At 32.4% G+C, this 18,063-nt stretch overlaps 1 non-coding gene across 1 annotated transcript; it reads right to left on the reverse strand.

Annotated features, from left to right (window-relative positions):
• Positions 1-1,019: 1,019 nt before the first annotated feature.
• Trnad-guc (transfer RNA aspartic acid (anticodon GUC)) lies at positions 1,020-1,091 on the reverse strand. Its single transcript has one exon. It is a non-coding gene; the product is annotated as a tRNA-Asp (tRNA).
• Positions 1,092-18,063: the final 16,972 nt, after the last annotated feature.

Consider the following 18,063-nt stretch of genomic DNA (forward strand, 5'->3'; position numbering starts at 1 on the left):
ATTTTTAATGTCACCGTACACTATCATTGATCCGTTAACTAACGAGAGTTAGAGTTAGACAAGGGCTCACTAACCCACAGTGCACATTGCACATGTGACCAGCGAGTACAGCAACTGGTATGATCTTTCGCTTCCGTACACATACAGCGAGGAGAGAAGTAGGACGAGATTATTCTCGCCCCCTGAAGGGAGTTCCACTGAACCAGTGGCACCGGAGAGGCAGCAGATCCGTTTGTCAAAATAAAACCGACCGATTTGTACGACCGAGGACAGCCATTGCAAAGATTATAGTCGTCAAGAGCTACGTTGCCTGATATCCTACAAACCCGAGTATCTCAAGAACATTTCCCCTGCGCAAAAGTAAAAGGTATCCATCAAGATCTGACGCGTTAAATCTATATGCTAGAAAGGATTTTTAGTTTTGATTACCAACAATTCAAACTTAAACATATATTAATACGTATATACTTAATTTAATTATAAAATGAAACGTAATACTGAATATACTGCACAAAACCAAATAACCATCAGATCTTATCTAATGCAAAATAATATAACACGAATAATGTATGTACTATCATAAAAACATAACAACAATATACCTACATAGTAGATTTATTAAACACTAAACAAGCGGCCATTGTGACCTTAATTGGAATATTATCACACTAATGAGAACGCAACTTATTTGACTACAATAATTCCTATCCGACTGTACTCAAATAGCAATTACTGCATAAACACGACCCATCATCATTCAATCTGTTTAAGTTCTCTGCCGTTGAAGTCCATTTCTCAAATGGACGGCTTTATTCAACGGCCCACAGGTGCCCGATAAGCGGGATCACTCTGCACTTGATGAAATTGTCGTCTTGCATAGTATCGTCAAAACATACGTACGTTTGGATACATCCCATAATTATGAACAAACGCACGTATCTGTAGATTGAACTGTTGTATCGTTTTAGTATACATATTATAAAAAAAAGTATTTCCTTGTCGTAAAAAGTACAAAAGATCTCCCCGGCGGGGAATCGAACCCCGGTCTCCCGCGTGACAGGCGGGGATACTTACCACTATACTACCGAGGACTATATGATATGTTTGAATTTGAATATCATTTATTTGAATACTTATTATTTTTTAAATTAACTTTAACGTTTCCAATAAACTATACAAATAAGATGTATATACAAATAATATGTCATGTAATTGAATATTAAATATTATATGGATACATTAATGTTATATTATATTTAAATTACCTTCAACGGACTATTTAACGAAGAAAGCCCTTTAACCAGCAACAGAACATTAAGATGTTGGTACTTTACAAGGGACCTTATAAATATGTACATGTATTTATAAAGTCTAAATATAATCATAACTAATATCATTGTAACGAAAATGATTTTTATTCTGTTATACTTGTAGTTTGGGATACAGTAAAGGACTTATCCTAACAAACTCATGAGTCCCCCCCTCATTCCAAACACACAAGCGAAACCGCAGGTCTAAAACAGACTTACTGTAAACATACTATATGTATATTTACTTTATTAGTAAACATATCTTTCTATTGTTTCATCGCAACTCATATCCGGCTGATCTGATCCAATAATTTCATTAATATTTTAATAAAATTTCAAACCACGATACCGTGTTAATTAATTATTATATTAATTATAATAATAAGGAATTAACTCGCATAATCCCTAAATCATTAATCATCTGTTTAGTCATGTATTTAGTTCAATACGTGTTCGGGCTAAGACAATATTGTCATTCAATGCGTTATAATATATTACTGGATTAATTTGGGAATCCCGGTTATTACATATGATGCGTATCAACGTAATTGGCTTCCGTTTCTTGGTCTAGGTAATAAGTGCAGTTCTTGTAGAAGTTTTAATTAACTGCCTCCCCTCTGTGTTGACATCGTGACAGCAACAATCACGCAAGTAAAATGTCATTAAGGAGACCGATACGTGATACCCTATTACGTATAGAAATTATATTAAGGAACTATTATTTATTTTTTGTTAAAAATATTTTTTGTTACAATAAATTTACAATGCGTCGAGATGACACGGTGACACGTGAATCCTAGGCAATTGACCTGAAGTAACATTGTTCTTAATGTTGTCGTGTTAATTTGTTTACAATTAATTTCGTGCTCAGAAACCTGCACGAATGTAATGGAATAAGTTCCCAACATTCTCCCTAAAAGGAGTAGGATTTTGATTACCACGCTATTACTTTACCATTTAAATTACGAATAAAGCCACTCATTTCTACCTACTTATAGTATTTTTCCAAATGAATGTGATATTATACAGTTAGCTCAAAATAACATCAGCCGGGAATTACAAACATTAAAAGTTAGATACTGCATAATAGTCTCCAAACTAAGACATATAATATAAAACGCCGTATGTCAGATAGACCGAGTGCTCTCGACTCTAATGCTGAGATTCTCACATATTTTATTCCCAGCAACGATACTATCGTGTTGATGATAAGTTTTGCGCGGTAGACGCGAGGAGTGACAGAAGTAATGAGAAGAGATTTTCATTCACTGCAAACGCTACAACATTTTACTGTGGAATATGGTTTATAAAGTGATACAGAGAAGTGTTTAGTTTATGCATGTTAATTTCGTACGAGATTTCTTCTGTATAATGAAAGCGTAGCGGAGAAAAATCCTTTACGCCCCTTTTAGATGATTTTCATTAGAATAAAAAAATCCTCTTTCAGGTCGGACACAAAGAGAAACTAAGTAGGCTTTGTGATAATCTCTAGCATTCGTTTTGTAATATTTCAATGGATACTATTAAGGATAAATTAGTTAAGCAATTAAGCCGATACAAACTGCTCCAATTTAATGTATTAAAATATCATATAATAAATCGTGACATTGACCGTGAAACATTTCCTTTCATGACGTCATGATGTTAAATTCATGATTTCGATCTCTTAAGCCAAGGCAAGTGACTGGTTTGTTGATGGTAATTAAGGAAACACATATTGATACGTAATCGAGTACCTGTCTATGATTAATACCGGTCAGGCGGGTGACTCGTGCTCAATCGCCATCTGCCCTTATTAATTGCCTTGTCAGCTGTAATCGTGTGTCCTTCGTTTTAGTATCCTACACCTACGCGTGTATTACTTACTCTCGTTTTATTCTTCAGACATGAAATGAAGCTATTTGATAACAAACGCAGTACGTTACATTAATACAAATCAGCTACATAATAGTTCAATCTGTACTTATATTATTAAGAGGTACAATTTGTTTGTTTTTTTTGCGGGGGGTAATCTCCGGAACTAATGATTCAATTGTACAAATGTTTTTACTCTTTGTTTAAAATTGACAGGTTTTTCAAAAAACTTTTTTTTTTGTACTCTTACATGGATAAGGCTGGCTAAGCTTTAGGAGATACATCAAAATATTGCACTAGAAAATTGTTCTCTTTATAAGGCTTCAAGAATATAGATAAGATACATCCACAATAACTATTTTTTTTATTACAGATTAGTAAAAACTTTGAAGTTATTTGCTTTATTATTAAATCTTATAAAAAAAAACCTATCTTCCAAATTTCAACATTCTAGACTCCAGTTTTGGTTGTTATTTGACAGTCAGTCGATTTTATAAATTTAAATTACTGTCGTTAAATATATTTGAGTACATTAAATTTTTTCCCCTGACTAATAATTTAATATTGTTAATAATATAAATTCTTCTCCAAATTAACGGTCTTGATTGTAATAATAACAGTAATCAATACCGCGAAGCGAAACTGCGTTAATCACGTTCTAGATTGCGGATTTGACTTATTAGTGCATAATTAAATTAGCTAATGTGCGTATACGGTAGGTTTTGACTAATGACTTGTGTAAGAGCAACGCGATCAACAGATGACAAGCAATTAATTCAATTAATTGCTAGACGTATGAGAGACCTCGATTGAGTGCTAGTCGGCTCAACTCCTGGAACGAACATCACAAGGATTAAGGGAAGCTACTCGGGACTTATATTCTCATCGGAAATGCATGAAGTAAAATTATTTATAAGAATGCAATAAAAATATATTATTTTATTAATAATTGTCGGAAAGGAAAATAATTATATAAAAGTAATCAAAATTATCTCGCCGAGTTTCTTTCGCTTGTCTTTTTAGATCTAAAGTATTTCTCTCTTAACCAGTGGTAGATTTTTGATAATTAAAACGCAATTGCACTGAACAATGTTTCTCTAGTATATAAAATGTTACTTTGACGTTGACTTTGTATCAAACTAACGTTTATGGTTCAAAATCATGTTATAGAAAAACATAAAAAAAAATTAGGTCAAATTTCGACCACAGGCGTAACATCAATATTGAAACAAATAAAAGTCTAGTAATAAATGCCGGGTGCCATAAATGGTACATTTCATTCAGACCAGTTAACAACTTATTGATGATAAAATCTCATATAATACTTTCGTTACAGAAAACAATGAATCTAACGAGATATAAGAAAACCCTAACAAAATATTCCTTAATTTTTTTATAACAAAACAGATTAACACAAAGCCAGAACAACAACAGAAACAGAAAGCCATCGTCGAAGTTGAAATCGTTTCATAAAATCTGTTAATTCCTTCACGTGTATTGTAAACAAGGCCACGTTAAATGAACATTTTAAACATATTTATATTTCCGCTTAGCATGCTCATATTAGCCTAAATAAGTAGAAACGGGCTGGCTCAAAATGAACACTTTTCAAACCGCTAAACATTTTCTCACGCTAACAACCTAATTTGCGACTAGTAATAAATAATCCTTTCGTCTTGTCTATGCATACGAGCACTATTTAAAAAAATAGTTTTTTTTACGAGCTTATTTCGCAGAATTTACAATTAAAATATTGTTTTACGAAGTCAATCACAACTTTCACAGATCCATTGAAGACTTCGTAGAATCTCGTTTCTCGAAAATATATTTTGCAGGCTTATAAAATTATATAAATTCAAACATTGAATTGCAAAAAATAAATCAAAATTAAAATCGTCTAAACGACCCGTAAACGTATAATTCTAAAATGTTTTCGAAAGATAAAAATGACATGGTATTACGTACACGGAAGGTTTACAATTAAAATACCGTGTATGTGTCATTATAGGCGAAAGTGTCGTTTATTGAAATAATAACGGGCTATCGCCCTTAACCTGAGCAATTGAGATAATGGCAGATGTCAACGATTTCCATTAGCGTAACAAGTAAACAACTATGATTGTAGCCCCGCAATGGGCCCTTTGTTTCTGGAAAGGTTTCAAATTGCTTAGATTGATAACAAAGCTTGATTTTATTTTATTAAGGGGAAAATATTTTCTCTATATTATGTAACGTATTGTAAAGCTATGTATCTGATATTCTTATCGTACATTGTTATTTAGATTTAAGTACTTATAATAAGGTATCAAATCTTATTGTTTATAAAAATAATTGTATATTCAAATGAAAAAAATGTTATAATACTAAAGGTTTTTACAAAATACAATTGCAAATAAAAGCGCTCTATGATAATTTCGAATTCATATGAGTGCCGTCAAATCATAGTAAAATCTATCACAAATCAATTTAAATAAGTCTCTATAAAAATCTGTTACGCATAATATAAACTATCATATAATGTGCTATAAGAAGCTTATTTAGGGAACTCATTTTTTTAAATCCTTCGAGAGCGCATCTCTATATTTTTATATAGAGATGCGCTCTCATTTTGAGAAATTTTGATATTACCTATTTCAGTCCGCAGTCCTTAAAATCAACCAATTCCGGTTCATTCTAAATTATATGTTGCGTTTTTTAGATGAAAATTATGAATATTCGAATTATGAGCGTGATACTCTTTTTTTTTAATTCCGCTGCCACGATGTGTACTGCAAGTATATACAAAAAAAAATATATCATAAATAGTTTTTATATTGATAGTATGTTTGTTTTTTTATAATAGTTAGGCGGACGGGCAAATGGACCACCCGATGGTTAGTGGTCATCACCAGTGATCATAGACATTGGTGCTGTAACCTTGACAGCTAAGATGTTATGTCCCTTGTCCCTGCAGTTACACTGGCTCACTAATTCTCAAACTGGAACAAACTAGACTAAATATTGCTCTTTAGCGGTAGAATTTCTAATGACTGGTTAATACCGACATAGACGGGCTTGCACAAAGCCCTACCACCAAATGATTATTAATTAAATAGTTTAGGAAAAAACAATATTTTGTCATGTGAAGAAAATTGACAGCTTGAGCACCGTTCGCGTGAAATGTCAAAGCTATCGCCAAAGTTACCTGTGATATCGAACAATAAAAAAAATATATACACAATAAAACTACCTTTCAAATAATTTCACGGTAACTTATTTTATCTCATTTATTTCCTATAACACGAAATTAATCTTTACGAATATAAATGATAGAATAATTTTAAAAATCGTAGCGTGCAGTGATGTATCAAATGGGATAAGCTGGCGTGGTATGGCCGGTGAAATGGGTTGGCGCGGGACATCGATTGTATTACAATATTTGTAGATATCAAAATGCGAAAAAAAAGTATCGATGGAATTGACTTTGCCAACTACATTGATGAATTCATCAGGTCAAAATAAAAATATATTTTATTCAAGTAGACTATCACGAGGCTTTAAAATATTTAAGAAGATTAAAATACATTTAAAACTGAATACCTGGCCTTTTGCATCGAAACGAATAAAAATCAATGTTTCTTTGTTTGCCCTTAATACGCCTAAGGGATTCATCAAATTGCCATGAAAATTTGCTAAGTGATTCTGCGGTACTTTTGCCCTGGAAAAGAATTCTGACTCCTAAAATCATCTAATTTTTTTTGTTGTGCAATATAAATGTTTTATGCGATACTGGGATGAGTTAGCTACCCGTTAATTACATAAAATTAACTTTATCTCCTAAATGATGAACGAATATCAACTTCACACTGTTTAGTAGCCCTTAAGTAAATATCTAAAAAAACAACACGATTTTGACGTACAAGCTAACATCACCTCAAAATGATTTATTGGGGTGAATTTAAGTTAGTAAGTTAAAGCTAAACTTTTAAAGATTTAACCAAAATTTAAATAAGTGCATAAATTGTTTATATTACAAAACATACATAAAACTTAATATCAATGGGACGGTCTTTTTCTCAGTGGGGTGGAGACGTAAACTTCACACATCTTCGAGAACTTTCCGACATGCAGGTTTCCTAACGATGTTTCTTTCATCGTTAAAACCAGTTAAAAATGAATACGAACACAACTCCGAAGAGTCAAAGAAATGCAGATTGAACTTTTGCGTTACAATCAAACGCCTACGATCCGATATATGAGAAGCTACATTGATACCGCTTCTCGTGACAATTGTCATACTATATAGCTGTAACAGCAATCGTTTAAATGTTATAGTTTTAAGAAAATGTTAACCTCTTTTCTTAAATAGTCTCAAGTTAAATATTTGTTTTATTCCATAGTTTATTCCTTATTAATTAGTAGTAATTTATTATAATAACATGCGTATTATTATACACATTTTTGTTTTTATTTTAAAGATATATTGATGTAGGAATGTAGGGTTTAGTTTTTTGCGTGTCACACTGTACAAGAATTTGTTTCCTACTTTTGCTCAATAATTGTAAATAAATAAATAAATATTGAACAACATCACATAGATTACTCTAATCCGAATGTAAGTAGCTAAAGCACTTGTGTTCTGGAATATCAGAAGTAACGACGGTACCACAAAAACCCAGACCCAAGACAACATAGAAAACTAATGAACTTTTTCTACGTCGACTCGGCCGGGAATCGAACCCGGGACCTCGGAGTGGTGTACCTATGAAAACCGGTGTACACACTACTCGACCACGGAGGTCGTCAAATTGTGAATATGCCGATGGTGTTTCGAAAATCCATAGGTAAATAAATAAACGGTATCTATATTTAAAAATTACTTCAATATTATGTCATCATAAAAAATAGGTGAACAAGGATTATTGACGCAAGTGAAACGGCGGTTTGTTATTGAGAGCCGAGATGGCCCAGTGATTAGAAAGAGTGGATCTTAACCGATGATTGCAGGTTACCCAGGCAAGCACTGAATTTTCATGTGCTTAATATGTGTTTGTAATTCATATCGTGCTCGGCGGTGAAGGAAAATATCGTGAGGAAACCTGCATGTGCCTAATTTCAACGAAATTCTGCCACATGTGTATTCCACCAACCCGTATTGGAGCAGCGTGGTGGAATATGCTCCAAACTTTCTCTTCAAAGGGAGAAGAGGCCTTATCCCAGCAGTGGGAAATTTACAGACTGCTAATGTAAGGTAATGTAATTGAAAATAAAGTATATTTAGATAAAAAATTTAGTCTAAAACAAAATGAACGAATTTTATTTTAAATTTAGCTGCATCAATAAAATGTCGCATTAATATGCACAAACTATCAAAACTAATGCTGCATCGGACAAGTTATAAATAAATATTGAATTTATAGATTTGTCACTCGAACGATAGGACATTGACCGGTGGAAGGGCTTTGTGCAGACTCATCTGGGTGGGTATATCCTACTCAATACTTATTCTCTGATGCAAATATATATCTTATATTAAGAGAAGAATTGCCGTTATGTTAGTTAAATTAATTAAATGTTTTATATAAATATATTATCGTTTTATTATTCATGTGAAATATCTATTGGCGTGTTTTGGGGGTAAGAATCCCGTGACGGTTAGCCGCTACAGGATCACGCTCTCTTTTTTCACGTTATGTCTTTTCTCGAGCGCTACTATGTACTCCCTTGAGGGTGCGTGGGGCGTATACTATACGGTTGCTAAATAATATAATAGTTATTAATATTTTATTATACTTACGAAAATCGACGTGTTTATATATTTTGGTGGTTTTCTATAATATGTATATATATATATATATATATATATAAATTGTAAAACATTTCAATGACCATCAATTTAAATTTTTTTGATTCACATCTTCTCGGCATCCCGTGACAGTCGCATTGTTTTGGACAATCCTCTCAGCCTATTCCCCTAATTTATCCCTTGATTGTGGCGAGGAATTAGTTCTTCGTAAACATATAATGCCCAACTTAAAGACCGCACTTTCACATATCTAACTTCAATAATGTCTTGCTTTCATACAAACTTTTATGCCCTATAATACCCATAAGGGGTATAAATTTCTGAACACGCTAATACAACTGACTTTATTTGTAAAAAAAAATATCAACGCTAATTCCCTTCAAATTGACCTATTTACGTTAAAAGGTTTACTTCATAAATATATTACATTTATTGCAACAAATTGCTTAACGTATAATGATACAGTAAAACAAAAGATTTCGATAAAAATAGAACGAAACAAAGAGATGAAACTGTCTTAAACCTAACGAGAACGAGAATAGAGCGAGTCTGCATATTTAAAACACCTACAATCTGCGATTTAAATCAAGTTTATCATCTGAGAAGGCAACAAAGCGTGTGTACGATCCGTCCAAGTTTTCCGTCGCGTCACACCTGCTGCTTTCCCACAAATTGTAACCGGTTCAAACTCGCAAGTCGCCCGTTCCGACGCCAACTTGGCCTCCACTTCATAATTAATTCTTTATTCGAAACAAGTTGGACAGAAACGAGCCGCGTAAGCACTTAAATAGTCCAAATTGTGCCGAAGACGCGCCCATTTTTAATTAGTTCAGAAGTGCGCTTCAATTGTTAATGGCCCTATTGTAACTTTGTTAAATGGGATTATATAAATTGGTGATAAATCAGTACGGAATCGCTTGGTATTTTACGTTGCGAGTAAATTCTTTATGATCGGACTTTGGGCTGTGTTAAGCGAAATAACATCATAACCTTATGAATATGTAAAACAACATTCATGTATAACGGTAATAATTTACCAACATTGTTTTAACGCTTTCATTCCTGATTTAAAACAATACAAGTACTATTAAAAATGTACAAATTTTATATGGTCTTTTAAAAACACGTTTCATCAAAAATTATAATGAGTTGCTTTAAATAATAATGTTGCATTTCGACGAGAATAATAGAAAGTAGATTAAAGTAGAATTAACATTAAACAAAATAAAACTTATAGCACTATTTAGTATTGTCGCTAGCACGAAAAGTTAGTTTCAGCTCAGTTGGTTGGTAAAACTAATTACGAAATCGTTTGCAAGATTCAACCCACACATACATAAATTTAAATAATATAGTAACTATTAATAATATCAAGTAAACTTATTGTCACCGACGCCAAAAATGTGTGAAACATTTCAGCTTAAATCGATTGGCATTTGTTTAAATTTGAGTTTCAACTTTCAACTCCGCACGTGTTATGCGAAATTAAATTAAAAAAAAAATGTACGTCAAAATTTGTATAGTTTAATAAACTTACCCTATTCATCAAGTCACACGAGTATGTGTGAGTGAAATATTCATAGCGTTTGAAACATTGTGATTTTATTCATATAACATAACGAATATCTAGCTATCGACTATTAGCTATCGCATTTATTTCCAGTACATCGTGTAATGTGTTTGACAATCAATCCGCTAGCCCCGTGCCAGCGACAGGCGTGTTTGTACACCAGTCACCATTGTTCACGTTTATATGTGCGTTGACAGATGGATTCCATGAAAACCCTTGTTTGAGTTGATAACGAGACGTAATCGGAACCAATTTACGGAACGGAACTACAAGTTATTTATTTAGTATATAGTGGTTTGTTCTGTTTTAATTACTTGCGAAATCAGGTCAACGTAAAAAATAAACTAAGTATTCGATGATAAGCAAGCCCTTATTATTTGATGATTAAGTTTTAACCACATAATTAAAATTTGTGATTATAATACAATAATAAAATCTAAAATTTGATTTAAAGTTTTTTCTTCAGGGAATATTATTAATCACATATTAAAGATTCAAGTCTACGTATTACAAGGTCCACCCTCTGCGTCGGTCTGTCTGAACGAGATATTCTCAAAAACTACAGAACAGATTTTCATATGGGGATTTCATATGAGGATCAACAGATTCATATTAATGGGGAAGGTTTTGGTGTATAATTCATTAAGTTTTTTAGTGAAAAATTATATCGAATATAAGCTTTATTGGCGTGCATCACATAAAACATGAATGATGAAATATATCTTAATATAGAAACCATTAATAAAGACTCTACCTACTTAGAAAATTTTCTACTCATGCGAAGCCGGGAAGGTTAGTTAGTTTCCTTTAACAATTACGTCGCTTGATATTTATAAGCAACGTTAACTTATATTTAAATTCATGAGAAAGTAATCCGATGAAAAATTTTAAGCGCTTTTTTGCGTTCATTTCACAATGAAACGAATGAAATTTCGATAAATCACAACGAAAGCCAAAATATACTATCAAGTAGGCTCTTACAAGCACTTTCGAATCGTTAAAATGTTACCAGATTAATTTAAATTTTAAGTAACCATCGCTTCAAAGTGTAGATTTCACCGAAAATCACCGCCGAACAGCTCACTCGTTAGTCTTTTCCACCAATTTCGTCACATGGTTATATTAATTAAATATATTAAATTACTCCTCGTTCTGCGTGAAAATCAACAAACACTAATTCCAAAATTTTTAACATTTATATTTCATGTAATACGTATTTTTTATGACTTTGTCCAAAGAAGCATAAATCTTGAATCATAGATAGTCTCTATTATTATCATATATATCATATAATATATAATATTGTAGTTTAGATTAGGTCAGTTATACACTAAATGGATGTTCTGAAAATGACCCCGCGGTCGCTCTGACCCTTATCGAAAAGCATAGAAACATCATTTATCATCAAATTTATGGTAAAATAAAAAAAACAGCGAAAACTAATAAGTCTGGGGTAAAATAAATAAAAAAAGAGTTTTGGTATAATAATATATTTTTGCTGTGTGTGTACTAAGCACAAACACACGGAGAAGCAATATAGTATATTAGTATTAGTATAGTAAATGCGCAACACACACAGACACACGGACACACAAACACGCGCGTGTCAGATTAAGTAAGAAATAAATAAATAATTAGACAATTACAAACAAGGCTTACACTATGTATTGTATGTTTTAATCAATTCTGTAATAGCAATAATTTAATTTAAGTTATTTTTGAATTGTATTGATAACATTGATATTAAATAAGAGGGTACTTCGACTTTTCTGTTCATTATTGAGTCACGTGATTTGTAGTAAGGCTTATATAAGTGATGGAAGCTCGGTACAGAACACTTTACTTTACTTTTCACTTTGATCCTGGACCAGCAAGCTGCTGCTAACATTTAAGGTACGATATAATTTTGTGATATAATATAATTGTTATTGCTTGTTAAATTATTGATAAATATATGAATTGTGTTTTTGCAATTATCAATATACAAAGTTAGTATTATATATACAAAGTTAGTATAATTGTATTTAATTAAAATGACTGTATTTTTGGATATTGAAAAAGAGTAACTACTGAGTTTCTTGCCGGTTCTTCTCGGTAGAACCTACATTCCGAACCGGTGGTAGATTTACTTTAAATAGTTTGTTAAATGACGATTCAAAAGTGCTTGTAAAAGCCTACTTAAATAAACTATATTTTTATTAAAGTAATTGGTTTTATTGTAATTATTAATTGATACAATATTACGTTTACTACAGTTATTATAATGGCTAAATAAATATCTGTGTTTCATATACAATCTTTGATTGTCTTATAACCTTAAAATATAATAAAATAATAAAGAAATATAAATTATTTTAAAATATCTTGACATAATGTATTGACTCTCTATAAAAAAATCTAACACGCGCATAAACACACACAAAAGAGCAGAGAGCGCCGGGGAAAGTGATAAGATACGAACTACCTTAGTTTGTTGTTATAATTCTAATATTATGAAGAAAAATGGTGACAATATTGACGACTTTATTTAATTTAAAGTTAAGTAGTTTTTGAGTTATCGACAACTACATACTAATAATTGTTAACTGTAATTGTAAATTGTAATATTATGAAATTAATATTACTATTATGAATGTTATGCACACTTTTTTCTCTCATTCAAAGATAAAATATCCATTGGAAGCCTTTCAACGTGTAAAATAGCGTGCATTAAAATTCATTAATTAATGAAAACAATGTATTGTGATCTAAATTCAAAATAAATTTCAAAGACCAATCTTAATCATTTGTTATAGTTAAGTTAATCTTACGTAATCATTAAACTAACGTAAAGAAAATTTAATGACGAAATAAATTACATATGCGTCGTATATGAGTCGAGTCAATTAAAACTATAAATGATTTCTCTCGGTTTATTATTACAAATAACTTTTATTTTTTAATTAAACGGCTCTCAAACGGCACTAGAGCAATACTTAACTGCGACAACATTGCTCGTAATCACATCATTTCACTTCATGTGCATAATTCACTCGGTCGTTCCACAATGGAACATCGGCATAGACCGCGCATATTAATCAGCTATTTCAATGGCTTTAATTAGGCCTGACACTGACAGAGTTACAGTAAACGGTGAACATTATACGCAATATCTAAGGGGAGTTACATACGAGATGAAACAGTTACCCCGAATCCGGATCAAATCGCGTCTTTAGTGACGCTAACATGACCTTTATCTATTCCTGTTTAAATTTTCAATATAATATGTACATAATTTGAACGTGTATAAAATTGTAAATAAAATATTTGTGTCTAAAACAAGTCTAAAAAAAGACTGTCTAGCGTCCGCCTCTGTAGAACTAAAATGTTTGATATCCTACAGGCAACAGGCGTAGCGCGCTTTCTGCCTTTGGATCTTTTAGTGAATATGGAAGCGAGAATCTATCAGCAGACCTGCGTCCTCTATCAGAACGGTGAAAGCGCACCCGAGCTCAAGGCACTGAAGCGGCGGGCACGTTGAAGAGCGACGTGACGCGACATCATTATCGGAACTATCTTACTGGCCTTCAAAGCCTGGATGAGACGAAAGCGACCTTTCGAAACAGGTAATGACCGGTCACGGTTGTTTATAAGAATACCAAAGCGATGAGTGTGTGTCAACACTGTGACGTGGATTAGATTACCGCCCAGCATGCTCAGCGTGGGACGCAGAAAGGCAGATGCTAGTCCATGAAGTTAGATGAGACCTTTCCTTGTAACCAATCGTGGCGGCGATGCTACGTAGGGAATTGGGTCAGACGGAGACGACAGAGTGGGAACAGGAAGGGGCCGATCCCACGGAGACGAGAAAAGCGTCACCTCGGAGTATCAAAAAATACAATTTTTTTTTAAATAAAATATATTTAGACGTATTTCAGCTGTATAGTTTTCAACGTTCACTGTATTCACTTCATATCATACAGTAACGCAGTAACTCGTCTCTATTAGTTACTGTCAATGTCAAATTATAACCTTACATACACCGCGTGACAATTTCAATCAATTTATATTACAACATACAATGGACTAATTTTGTCATCTATTATAATATTCGATACCTCCAAAAACTACGTTAATAATACATTCAGTCCAAGGTAAAGATGTTTCAATGACTAGAATACCTGAAATGTAAACCGAATATTATGGGTTCAAGTCTAGGCAAATAGCAATGAGTTTTCATGTACATCATTAGAAGTGATAATTTATTTTGGGATGGTAAGCCGCTTCGTTACGTAAAGCGTTACGGTGCCACTCTGTCTGGCTTCCCTTTCTCTTACGCCTACGGCAGCGGTAGGCTCCTCATCTCTGACTCTAACCCACAGAGTTAGCCGTATTTCAGACAGACGACTTTTCATAATAATTCATCTTGGGCTCGGTATAGGAAAATCGTTGATGTTAGAAAACCTACATGTTATGACAATCTGCGACATATGAATCCACCAATCCAAATTGTAGCAGTGTCGTGCAATAAGTTCCAAGCCTTTTTCTCATGATGGGAGGAGTCCTCTGCTAAGCCATGAGATATTTACAGCTGGAGAATTTACAATCGATTTGTCCATGTTGACCTTAGTAGGACATTTTTTAACCTTTTCCGAAATTCTGCTCTAATGCTATACAGCATTGTGGCAGAATTGCATACCCTGTAATTGTCATTTCATGTTTTCATTTAGCACCAAGCACAAGGTGAATTGTAAACTACGTTTATCGTTTATAAATTCAGTAGACTATACACGGGTTTGAACCCGCAATATTCTTTCAAAATTCACAAATTCATCACTGATCAATCTCGGCTCTTTATAGCAAATGATTAGATATTATATGCAAATAGAATCACTAATAAGTACATTTTGTTGCGTTGATAATTATTTTCAAAATAAACACCAAATTCCACCAAATATAATTAACTTTAATACACAATATACTGTTTCCACATTCATATTTTAGGGAATTAAATTTAGGCAATTTTACAACTACGGTACACACACTACTTTATCATTTGTACAAGTATATTAAAATTTATATCGGACACTAAATTTCATGTTAAATACAAACACATTCAAACTGATTGTATGTTACAAATACTACCTGATACATTAATCACGTTACTTTCAATTGTTTTGTTTTAGTGGTGAATTAATATTTCCTAGCGACTACCTAAGCTTTATTGCTCAGGGCGGCAGCCATTGTTAATCCTAGCTAACTAGAGAAGACGCAGTCTGGGTTCATCTCATAATGAGCTCAAGGATTCTTAGATTACTAGGTTTAAGGAATACGTTTTAACTAACTTATATTTTTATATAAATTCATCTCTCTGTATAAAAAAGTTATAAATATATCGTGAATGAGGATATATATTTTATGATGATAATGGTTACTTTAAGTAGCTTGAATTGAACTTATAATTTATCTTAGGTTCAATTCATTCTTATCTTATATTAATACATCTTAATACATATATATATAATCGTAATTTTAAAAATAATTCTATCATACGGCTTCTGATTTAATCAATATTCTTAAATTCTAAATGTTAGAAGAAAGCTGTAATAAGTTACAGCATTGATGAATAGCGTGAGCAAAGCCAAAGCGCTCAAAATCATTCTAGAACCTAAAATCACCACACGAAATACATAAATTAATAATTGATCTCTATACGACTTGCTGGCGAACATATTATACCTCACAGCCAAGCCTCTACGTTCCCTTTCTGTAATAGTCTAATCCTTAAGCTCCCTATGCTAGTTTTGAGCTGTTAAGAATTATTTACGAGACTAGTCCTGTAGATTTAACGTCAGTAATAAAGATCAAGTATTCACTTTCGTCATTATTCGATATTAACATTTCTCTTACGCACGTAATTTGTATTATCAATGCTTATGCTATCTTTGTGATACTCAATGTATTAATGAGTTCTACAGTCAGATCGTTCGAGTATTGATTGGGAAAATTGGCAAAAGTGCGCTTTTGTCTGTGATTACCCTTGTCTCACACATTCTAAAAAAAGATTTTGTTTTCTTTACAAAGATACAAGTGTTGAATATACGAACCAGTTGGAAGTAGGTAGGAACGTCTTACAGTTATGCGAAACGCATTAAAAAAAAGAAAAAGGTCCAAAGAAATATGCTCGTTTCCGGAAGCGCGTCTAGTTACCGACCACTTATACCACCAAACAACAATACTTAGTAGCTATGTTTCACATTTAAGAGTGATTTTAGGTTAGTTCCTAAAATTTGAGGCGCATTGGCAATGTAAGAGACAGTTCTACAGTTGTTGCCCACTTAACATAAGATATGAGCCATCTGCCAATAATTATAAAAATTGAATAAAATACACTTAACATCAGGGGAACAATTTGCCAACTACCTAAAATATTAAATAAAAAAAATAGCAACAATACTGTTTATTAACTTATAAAACGTTATAAAAAGTTTAACAAAATCTTATTGGCCACATTAACGATTCAATTAAAATAAAATAACACAACTGTGTCGTGTTTATCTCAGAACGTTTTCCCTTTGAACTATTATAACGAAAAGAAGAAAAAGTTGAAACAGCCTTAGCGTTCTTTTAACAAGCATTTGCGAAATATCAGGAGGATGTCGTATGAAATTATCAGCTTCACTATTTCCTTCGTAATATTCGACGGTTACATTTGCTAAAATCTTTTTCCAAAACATCAAGTTGATATTCAAATGTAGTCGTTTGTAGTTCTAAGCGTAATGCAGAAAGACATTAGGCTTACTAACATAACTGACACTTTTAGCTAGTTAGCTTCAACGCCATACCATTTGATTAATAACTCTGCTTTCTCATCTCGTTTCGAGATCAAATCAGTTAGAAACGTTACAATCTACTGATGTACTTTAATGTTTTGAAAAAAAAATACCACCGAGTACTTTTAAATACAAGTTTTAATGAAATGCGATGGCAAAGGAATATTCTACGTGAGTCACAGGTTCATATCCGGACACTACTAAGCTTTCATGTGCTTTATTTTTGTTTATACTTAAGGGAGAAGTTTGTTAAGCAGAGGTAGATTTTGGGGGTAATACTACTGGTTACTACCGAATAGAGGTTTGGATTAATCTAATGTCATTATTTTGGAAGTCCATACAATTTTACAATGTAAACATGACTATTAGGTCACCTGATGGTATTTACTACCTTGAAGTAGCATGGCGCGAAAAACACAACATTTCTAATACTACATTTTCTTAATACTTTCAATGCAGTAGCAATTATTATATAGTCTAAGATTACTAATAGTATTAGTAACCGAGGTCTTCTTAAAACTTATTAATCATTCCTCAATTAAAATAAAAGCTATAAAACATAGTAATTTATTAATAATGCCTTTAATAATATTTATGTATCTATATTCTATATACATAAATATATTACACTGACATATTACTGTTTTTTATAAATTGGCGGTACAAGATTTAAAGAAATCGCATCTCATCCGTCAGAATAACTGACATCTAAATATCCATATAATATATTTT

This window comes from Vanessa tameamea, chromosome 8 (genome assembly GCF_037043105.1).
Source record: "Vanessa tameamea isolate UH-Manoa-2023 chromosome 8, ilVanTame1 primary haplotype, whole genome shotgun sequence".
Taxonomy (NCBI): Eukaryota; Metazoa; Arthropoda; class Insecta; order Lepidoptera; family Nymphalidae; genus Vanessa; species Vanessa tameamea.